The following is a 10,516-nucleotide window of genomic DNA, read 5'->3' on the forward strand; positions in this document are numbered from 1 at the left end:
GGGTCTGGACAGGATTAAAGATACAAGAGAGGTGTTCTGGGCTGTAATCCTTTCTGTTGGCTATCATTCTATTGTCAGCAGGGCCACTCAGGCCTTCCAGGCTTGGTCTGACATGTTCAGATGCTTACAGTTTACAGAGTACCTTAGAAACACTGTTCCACAGTAGCATAGCTGAGAGCACTGATTCTAAATTCAGGCTGCTCTCCTAGCTTATCACTTGGTAGCTGCATAAACTTGGTCTAGTTCTTAACATCTCTGTGCCTCAACTTTGTGTTAATTGGAAACAATCATAGAACATTTCTCAGATGTGTGAAGACTAGCTGGGGAAATCCATATTTAGGATAGTGCCTGGTATTTAGTAAGTGTTCGATAAAAGCTACCTAAGAACAGCGCCATCGTCATGTTTTGACATTACAATAATGCCATAGAGAGGTGTGATACTGACAAGGAAACAGAACTGAGTGACTTCTCTGAAGTTACACAGAAGGTAGAGTGAAACCAAAACCTAACACAGAGCCTTCTGTGTTTTCTACTATCCCTCACTGTTCCCACACATCACTTGGCTTCCAAAGCCAGGTTTTCTCTAGACCACACTGCCTTCAAAAAGTCAACAGAGACCTCAGATCTAAGAACAGCCTTACAATTCAAGATTGACACATGCATAGTTGCTATCTTCTTGAAAGATGCTTATTCTTCTATAAAATGGGGAAAATATCTGCCATATCTATATTTGTGTTATGAGACTAAAAAAAAAAAAAAAAGATTAAGCTGGGCATGGTGGTACATGCCTGTAATCCCAGCACTCAGGAGGCTGAGGCAGGAGGATCGCTGTGAGTTCAAGACCAGCCTGGGCTACACAGTGAATTCCAGGTCAGTCTCAACTACATGGTGAGACCCTGTCTCAAAAAAAAAAAAAAAAAAAAAAAAAAAAAGATTAAGTACATAAAACTATTTTGTAAAATAAAGCCAGATGTGGTGACACATCTGGTAATCCTAGCACTCTACGAGGCTGAGGCAAGAGGCTCTCAAGTTTGGTCCCAGCCTGGGCAACTGTGCAAAGCCCTGTCTCAAAATAAAAAAGGACTGAGGATGTAGTTCTGTATAAGGCCCTGTGTTCAATCCCAATTATTGGGGGTAAAAAAGAAAGATGAAATAAAGAATAGGAAAGCTGCAAAAAAATACAAAGAATTATTACTAACAGAATGCTAGAGAGTTTTTTTGGAAAGAGGGTCTCATTATGTACCTGAGGCAGGCCTTGCACTATGTCCAGGGCAGACCTCAAACTCCGAGTGATCCTCCTGCCTTAGCCTTCTGAGTGCTGAGATTACAGGTGTGCACACCTGGTTGGTATCAAATCTTAAAATGTCTAGACAATAAATATTATAAGGCATTACAGATAGAAAAAATATGCACTGGAAAGAAAAGGGGTACCCAACTATACCTTGAATCATGGTGTTGTTTTGTTTTTTTGGGGAAAAAGTCTCACTATGTAGTTCAAGCCAGCCTTGAACTCACTATGTAGCCCAGGCTGGCCCTGAACTGGCATTGATCCTCCTGCTTCAGCCTCCCGAGTGCTGGCATTACAGGTATGAGCCACCACAGCATTGTTTCATTTGTTGTTTTGCTATGTGGAGGAAAAGCCTATAAAGCACAGTAAGTTGTGAACACAGTATGAGCAGAGACAGAAATAATTCTGCTTGGTGTATTAAAGACTAGCTTAGCTGAAGAGAAAAATTCTAAATGAGTTCTATCACATTAAAAGACTTTTAAAGCAAAGCCCACAACTTCCCTCTTTATGATCCAGCTGTCCTTAGCTCATGGAGTCAAATATTTACTGAGATGTACTAGGAGGAAAGTATGAATATACAGGGAATTTACCATCAGGCAGAGACAGATGGACTTGATCCAATAACAACAGGAAGCTAGTCTCATTCCTCAGCAATAGAGTGGCACAGTGAAATTATTTTAGGAAGATCAAACTGGTGGCATGTGCAGGATACAATAGAGGCAGCAGCAACTTGGCAAAGATGAGATTACAGCAAGGAGACTGCTGCAATAATGAACATGGACTCAGAAGGATCTGAAGAAGACGTTAATTCAGAGAGAGAGTACCAGAACAGCTCTGAGAAGGCGCTGGGACAGATCTGACACAGGAAAGGGGCAGTGCATGACTCTGGAAACAGACCTAGATGTAGCTCAGGGTCTCTTATTTCTTCATCTGTAGAGCTCTGAGCAAAATATTTAACTTTCTGAGCCCCAGTTACTTCGTTTGCAAAGAGGAGAAAATAATGCTACTTTACAGGGATGCTATAACGAGTAAGACTTAAGTAAAGCATTTAGCAAAATACCTGACAAAAAACATGGTTCAATATATTATAGATATCATCTCCATCATTATTACAATGGTGTATCAATGATGCTTTCTACACAGGACAAACTCAAATGTTGCTAGGATAAATGATTAGAGGGTGAATATATTAATTAATAGGCAAATAAATGAATGAGGCATTTTCAAGCATGAGTAAAGGAAGAATGATACTTGAAACATTACAGAATTTGGGCAACAGGAAGGTAAAATGAGCATCTCAGAAGAGAAAAAAATCAGCCCTGTACTTACGGCCTTCCCTGGAGCAAATCTGCCTATGATACTAACACATATATCTCAGTACCTCTTTCAAATATGGTAAGTACTTAATGGCAAGTAATTACGAATTAGGAGGAGTAAAAACAGAAAATGGAGAGGGGATGGAACTATAAGGGGCAATATGAGAGCTCCTTAGAGTGATGGAACTGTTTAGAACTGTGTATGTGTGTATTCAGAATATTGACTGCATCTATGTCAATGTCCTACTTGTAATATTGTACAACCATTTTGCAAAATGTTAACTACTATGGAGAACTAAGGGCATTACAATCTCTGTACTATTTTTTTGACTGCATGAAAGTGTATTAATTATCTCAAAATAAAATATTTCCAACAAAACTAGTATCTTTGATGTAGTCAAAACAGATTCCGTTGCCTTCAATCTTTAGGCAACAGAACCAAGACTCAGAAGTCAAATGATTTGTCTAAGTCTTACAGCCAAAAACAGCAAAAAGGCACATCTGACTAGCTGTACAGGTAGGTGCCCCTTCCATAGCACTATTAGGCCCAGTGTACATCCCATAGGACTCCCCTGAGTTACATGTTTTCAGCCAGAGAGAAGACAGATACTCCTTGCAATTCTAATGCATTTTCCTCCTCAATAATATTAAGTACTACTAAAATATCTAGGAAAAATGGGAAGAAGAGAGAAAAATCTTTGTATGTGGCTAACAAGTTACCAATAATCTTCAAGAAATTTTCAGAAAATAGCAGGGAAATAAGCAGATTTTTTAGTAAGGAGGAACAAACAGGGAGAAAAAGCTTCTTTTCTGTTTCTACCCTTTCTATCTGGCCAGAACCATTTCTACCTCACTTTTCCTGACACTCCAGCATCCCAATACCTTAATCTCTTCTTGTCGTACCTCACCAAACCTTAATACTGGGCTAACTCAACCATCTGCTTTGCCTCGTCCAACTCATAGAAGATCTGCTTTGAAACTCAGGCAGTATGACAACAGGACAAAATATACATCTCTAAAAGTACTAGTAAGGATGAAATAAGAAGTATGGGTGTAAACTCATCAGGAGCAAGGAAGGGAAAAGGTCTGCTGAGAAGGAAATGGAGGCCAGGAGGGTGAAACTGGATTCCAGATACCCACAGGAGCCCAGAAAAATAACATGCATATAGCCTTTTGTTCCTAAATTCTACTTCTGTATCTACCTTACAGATCTCATACAGATGAATAGACCCTAAATGGACTTCTTTCACCTCTCAACTCCATTATTCCAAGAAATGTATGCAACCTATTCCCAGTCTGAATATAGGTTTACCTGCTCCCAAAGTGTCCCACTCTCCAAAACATACCTAATCACTTCCAGGTCCACCTCTAGAGTCAGGAAGAAAAGCTATACAGTATACCTCACTCATCTTCAACAAAGGAACTTCTATAGAATTGCGGGAAGTGCTAGGCCCAGTACTCAAGAATAGCAACACTCCCAGTAACAGCAGGAGTCCCACTTAGCCTGTTTTGAAGTTCCTGCTGGTTTCTTTCCTTGAATCAACCAACAAGTTCCTGGCACTAGGACCCTGCAGACAGGGAATCCCGAGCCTGCGCTCTAAAGAGAAAGATGCACCATTTCACAACTTCAGCAAAAGCCAAAGCAGCCAACAAAGCCACAGCCACCTCGGCTTCTGCTAGGCTCTCCCAGGCTCTGCTGTTTGGGCAGCTCACCGGGGCCACTCCCCAGAAGCAGATCATTCTATCTTTTCTCTTTCTAAAACCACATCATCATCAGATCATAATGGAAATCAATCTCCTCGAACTATCATGCAAAGGCGTAACCATGGCAACCTCAAGAGGAAGGACACAGAGATGATGCTTCAGTGGCTGCAGCAGAAAAAGGTAAGCTCATTTGTCTTCCACCCTGCCATCCCATCATTCTCCCTTTTCACTTTAGTCAGGTGTGCACCTTACCTGCAAATTCTATCTATCATATGCACTGGGGAAACACATAAGGTGAATTAATAAGCATTAGGTTATTATGTAAGGTTATAAGTCTGCCTAGTCTCATAACTAAGTGGTAGAAAAAATTTTTCGGGGTGATGAAGACGAGAACAAGGTCTCCTTATTCATTATCTCAGGCGACACAGTCTTAGCCTGACAAATCACTAACAGTCACTTGTCTTTCTAGTCAGAATGCTGGAAAAGCACTCAAGGATTTCAGAGTTCCCTGTGTACTTGCAAAAGGCTAGCAGCTAACACTGAACCCACTGTTCTCCCGATCCATGCTAACATGATGCTCACAGAGTAGCATATGAAGTGACTGCTTAGCAGCTTCAAGGTCTAAAAATTGGGAGTTAAGATTAAATTTCTGCTTTCTCTGATGACTCCAGAGAAGGAATGTCATTTTTGCAGAATATAAATACTATAAAGCTTAAGTAATCTTCCATGCCTCAGTTCTCCCTTTTGTAAAACAGGGACAATACTTTTCTAAAAGGACTGTTACTTAAAATCACATAAGAATGCCTGAAAAGAGCTTAAAACAATACATGGTGTGAAGCACTCAATTAATGTAAGCCATTTTCACTGTGAGGAAGACTGGGAGAAGCCTTAAGTATAAGATGTCAATTCAGAGAATACTGACACACTCTTGGAGTTTACCTCAATTCTTCTGAGTGGTTCCTTTACCACTAGCTTCCTTTACCACTTTCAAGTCCCTGTTTCTTAAGGAGCCCACATCAGCATCCCCACCCTAATAACTACAAGTACTAGGCTAAGAAAGAAAACTGAGCCTAATAAGAAGTTTTTGTAAATGTAGATATATTTAGCTGGGTGTGGTGGCACAGGCCTATAATCTCAGCACTTAGGAGGCTGAGGCAGGACTGCCCTGAGTTCAAGGCCAGCTGGAGCTACATAATGAGCTCAAGAATAGCCTGAACAGGCTGGGGATTTAGCTCAGTAGTTCCACTACCTGCCTTGCAAGCACAAGGACCTGAGTTCGATCCCCAGTACTAAAAAAAAAAAAAAAAAAAAAAAAAAAAAAATACAGTTTTTCATCTGACTCATACATCCTAAAATAACATACAAATTTAGAAATTCAAACAAAAAAAAAAAAAAAAAAAAAAAAGAAAAAAAAAGAATAGCCTGAACTACAGAGCAAGTCCCTGTCTTGAACCATCAAGGACTTTCTTCCTGAATTCCTTCCTTTTTTCCATTCCCCTTTAAAGGAATTGTGTCCCCTTGTACTCAGACCCACCTCTCTACCCTTCTCTGAGGACCCAATTTAGCAATCTTCTTTTCTCTAATGCCTTCTTCTAGTGCACCTCCTCTTTTGGTTCTTACATGTCACCAGGAAACCATGCTCAGGACTCATGTTCTAGGGAAAACTGTCTCTAGTCCCTAACACCTCCTCCATAAGCAGCCACCATCTCTATTCTTCCCTTCCCTGCCAAACTTCTCAGGGTAAGTACATGCTCCCTACCGTCAGTTTCCATTTACAACTCAAACCACTGCAATCTCACTCTGCCCCTACCACCCCACTGAAGCTGTTCACAAAAAGAGCCCACAATCTCCTAACTACCCAACCTCAAGGTGCATTTTCCAAACACATTCTACTTGACCTCCCTACAACAACTGGAACTGCTTATCCCTTCCCTGGAATTTTCTCCTTTCTCAACTTCCCAGGCAACATTCTTTTTGGCCTTGTACAACTATCCCTCTGGTCTCCTCTACCATTCCAGCCTTGTATGCGTGTGGCTTGGAGAGGTCATCCATTCCCAAAACTTCAACTACCACCTACACCTACCAGCCCTAGGTAGACATTATCTTCTGAACCTCAGACTTATATCTCTACCTGTTCACCAAGTGCCACAGACCCCACAAGCTCAAGATGATCCAAAACATTCTAGGTCTTGCCCCTCAAAAGAGGTTCTCTTTGTGGTCACTTTGGCAGCACATAGAGGTTCCTCTTCTATAGCCCCTCTTTGCTTCTGGCACCACCACCCACACAAACAGAAAAAACCTCAACAATTCCCTCTCTTGTTCTTAACAACCAACTAGTCATTACTCAGGTTAATTCCATCTCTGTGAAGTTGCTCAGATTTATCCCCTCCTTTCCATCTCATTGGCCTAATCTTTAGTTCAGCATTCTGCATTCTGCCCTAACTAATGTGTATGTGTAGTGGAAAGGGGACTGAACCCAGGGATTTTGTACTGGGCTACATCCTCAGCCCTTTTATTTTTTTGAGACAAGAGTCTTGCTAAATTGCCCAAACAGGGCTTGAATTTATAATCCTCCCACCTCAGCCTCCCAGAGTACTCAGATTACAGGCCTGTGCCACCATGCCCAGCTCCTACTTTTTTTTTGAGACCAGGGATCAAACTCAGGTGCTTGTGTTTTCGAAGCAGGTGGTAGAACCACTGAGCCAAATCCCCAGCCCAAAAGTCAGAACATTCCTTTTTTTTTTTTTTTTTTTTGGTACCAGGGATTGAACTCAGGCCCTGGTGCTTGTGAGGCAGATAGCAGAACCACTGAGCTAAATCCTGGCCCCCTTACCACTCTTATTACAAGAGTCTCCCAAAATCCCTAATCCAGATTCTTCCCCTATTTCCACAGTTAGCACCCCAAAATATTATCATGTTACTCCCTAAGATTTTCCAGACACATCACACACACACACACACACACACACACACACACACACACACAGTAGATATAGCTCTTTCCTTTCCAGGTAGAAGAATGATAAACTAAAAGTTCATGGACAGCCCCAGGACCTATGGAATTTGGCAGTGACATTAAACCTCAAGTAAGAGAATCAGAGAGGGCTATATGCAAAGCACACCAGATCTTCCAGGAAACAGTGTTGAGGCTTTGAGAACAGCAAGGACCTGCTCTGTTTCAGCGAAGCCTCTAGGTTGGGAGGCAGTCAAAAGGGCAGACTGGATACCTTATCTGGCCATCAGCCATGGTCAGCTGGTACCAGCCTGAACTTCAAAAGGAAAATGGTATTAAGCCAAAGTGAGAATCTCCAAGACGGCAAGGGCCCCAGATAGATTTGACTTGAATCATCTCTCTTCTCTTACCTCTTCAGGGACATTGAGGACCCATTTCTACTTCCCTTGGTATGAGACAGTAATCCCAAGCCCCACAGAACTACTTAGTAACTACAGACAGGCCAAGCAACTGGGAATCACCTACTATAATCCCTCCCAATTTATAACTCTAAGCAGACTCTAGCAATGACAGACAAAAAAAACTAGAGTGGCAGCTGTCAATGGTGTTATGTATGACTCTCCCCACTACTCTGACTCTTCTATACACTTCTTCTTTGCATCCTCATATCCAGTCAGACCTAATCTATAAATTCTTGCTTAGTATTACCTCCAGCATCTTTACTTTTTCCTCCATTACCAATGTCATCATTTTGGTATGCCATTCAATAGCTTTTAAATGAAGGCAGATCATTTTTGTCATCCTTTTTGGTGCCTTGTCTGCTGTTCTGCTACATCACAAGATTATTAAATCAAATGATATCAGGCCCATGAAAAGTTCTACGATCTGGAGCAGCCATGATGGCATATGCCTGTGCTTCTAGCAGTTTGGGAATCTGAGGCATGAGTATCATAAATTTAAGCCCAGCGTGGGTGATTCAGTGACTTAGTGAGACCATGTTGCCAAAAAACGGGGAAGGGGGAGTATAGCTCAGTTCAAAGGCCATAGATTCAATCACCAGTACTGCCAAAGGGGAAAAAGTTTTGTGATCTATAATGTTGTACATAAAAACAAGGCATTACTATTATCATCTACCTAAGTTTTCTATTACCAGTAAGTGAAGCCTGACTCTGCCTTTCTTCCTCACTTCCAACAACCTTATACACCACAGTAAGACAAATAAATCCTCAAAAATCCTGGATCTGACATATGCAGTCTCATCTCTGCACCATTTTGAGCTACCTAGGATGCATTTTCTAGTCTTGCAAGCCATACCCATCCCTCAAAATCCAGCTAAAGCCCTATTACATGAAGAATGAGGACTAATTTAAGAAAGAACTTTCTTTTTTATTTTTCTTTTTTGGTACCAGGGATCAAACTCAGGACCTTGTGCTTGCGAGGCAAGTGGCTGAACCGCTGAGCTAAATCCCCAGCAGAAAGAAATTTCTTAAATATGAGGAGGGGGAAGGAATAGCTGTCATATAAAATTTTGAATCAACTTTTTTAACAATACTAGGAATTGAACCCAGAGCTTTTGCACTGAACTATATCCCCAGCTTTCTTATCTTTTTATTTTCAGAAAGGTTCCAAGTTATCCAGGCTAGGCTTGAGCTTACAATCTTCCTGCCTCGGCCTTCTAGTCTTCTGGGACTAGAACCACATGCCACCATACCAGGCTAAGAGTCAACTTTTAAAGTTTTTTTTGTATTGTTTGTTTGATTCTAAGAAATAACCTAGAACCAACAAGATGAAAGTTGCAGAAATGTATTTCAGCAACCTGAAGAACATCCTTATGCTATCCCAGGAATGCACTGGGATGCTTTATATCTAATTCCTCATTATTAGAAATGTTTAAGCCAAAGTACAAAATTTGCTGAGTTGACAGGAATATATCACATAGAATTCAACTATCACAAGGATAACTGGACTAGAATTACAGTGTTATAGATCTGAAAGGAGCTTTAAAGATCTCCTAGTCCAGACTCCTATTTTAAGACCTGGACAGATGAAATGACTCACCCAAGGCGGCCATTTGGAGAGTGGGAGCTAACTTTCAATCCAGTGACCAATGCCCTTGCTACTGAGAGTGAGGTCCATGGACCAGAAATATTAGCATCGCCTAGGAACTTGTTAGAAATTTAGAACCGATCAGAATCTGTACTTTAACAACACCTCATTAACCCTGGAAAAGTACCAACCTACAATGCCCTTCCACACAGTGAGTTTCTAATTCTGAAACTACATATGCCAGACAGCACCACACATTAAACAGAGGCACCACCCAAGAAAATCAGTATGTATTTCCCAGTAAACTCTGGGAAACTCGTCATAAATACCCCCAGTTGGATATTCCTGATACATAACATTAGCATACTGCAGGCTCTGAAATGGTCCACAGTACAGAAAACTTTAACCATTAATTTTCCAAACACATTGGAGCACCAAATGCTTTTTATTTTTTATTTTTTAAATTATCTCTTTTAACATTCTACAGCTTAGGCTATGCCAGTGCACGGGCAAAGAATGTCAATCTTCACAGCTCTTCCACTTTCAGTGCTTTACATATACCATTGTAGCAAGTGGTCAATAAGCACTCTCTGTTCTCACTGCAATGAGAGAGTAAGTTTCTAAATCTCTGCCTCCTTAAAAACAGCAAAGATAAATGAGAAGGGGAACGAGGGGGGAAGAAAGGAAGGGACAAGAAAAAAAATGAAAATAGAAGGAAAAATGGAAACAAAGCTTTTGTACCTAGGGACGGGAGGGGGTATGAGGGAGGGAACGAAATTAAATAAAATAAAACTTATTAAACATTGTTTTTAAAATAGCAAAGTTACTCGTCTGTGTGATTTAACTGTGGTCCTGCCTTAAAGTCAAGAGGGCTGGGCAAGATGACTTCAGCAGGGTCATCTCACCAGCTAAGGCGGACACCGAAGAGGGACTACACACACACTAAACCCACGTCCAGGCCTCCACGCTTGAGTTCTCTATTTGTTTTTTTCATGTGGCACAGATTTCTCAACCATGTTCCCACAGAAAACCTGTGGCACACTCCCGGGAAAGAAGGGGACCCTAGCAGATCTGGAGGACTCAGGCGCAGGCATTCTAAGACCAGGCGAACACTGCCAGCTGAGGAACTCAGGTGGGTTGGACAAACCCGGGGTCCAGCGCTGAGGCGGAGCCCCCCGACCCTGAGGGCGCCCGCCCCTGCGCGGCCCA

General features: G+C 41.5%; 1 long non-coding RNA gene across 5 annotated transcripts in view; it reads left to right on the forward strand.

Moving 5' to 3' along the window:
- The first annotated feature begins 4,045 nt into the window (after positions 1–4,045).
- Positions 4,046–10,516, forward strand: part of LOC104867249 — a 27,247-nt gene continuing 20,776 nt past the window's right edge. For all 5 annotated transcript variants that reach the window (XR_004517692.1, XR_004517694.1, XR_004517696.1 and 2 more), the window contains exons 1-2: positions 4,046–4,488; positions 10,311–10,439. This is a non-coding gene — a long non-coding RNA (uncharacterized LOC104867249). The remainder of the gene's footprint in view (positions 4,489–10,310; positions 10,440–10,516) is intronic.

This window comes from Fukomys damarensis, unplaced genomic scaffold (genome assembly GCF_012274545.1).
Source record: "Fukomys damarensis isolate Sample0158 unplaced genomic scaffold, DMR_v1.0_HiC HiC_scaffold_2, whole genome shotgun sequence".
Taxonomy (NCBI): Eukaryota; Metazoa; Chordata; class Mammalia; order Rodentia; family Bathyergidae; genus Fukomys; species Fukomys damarensis.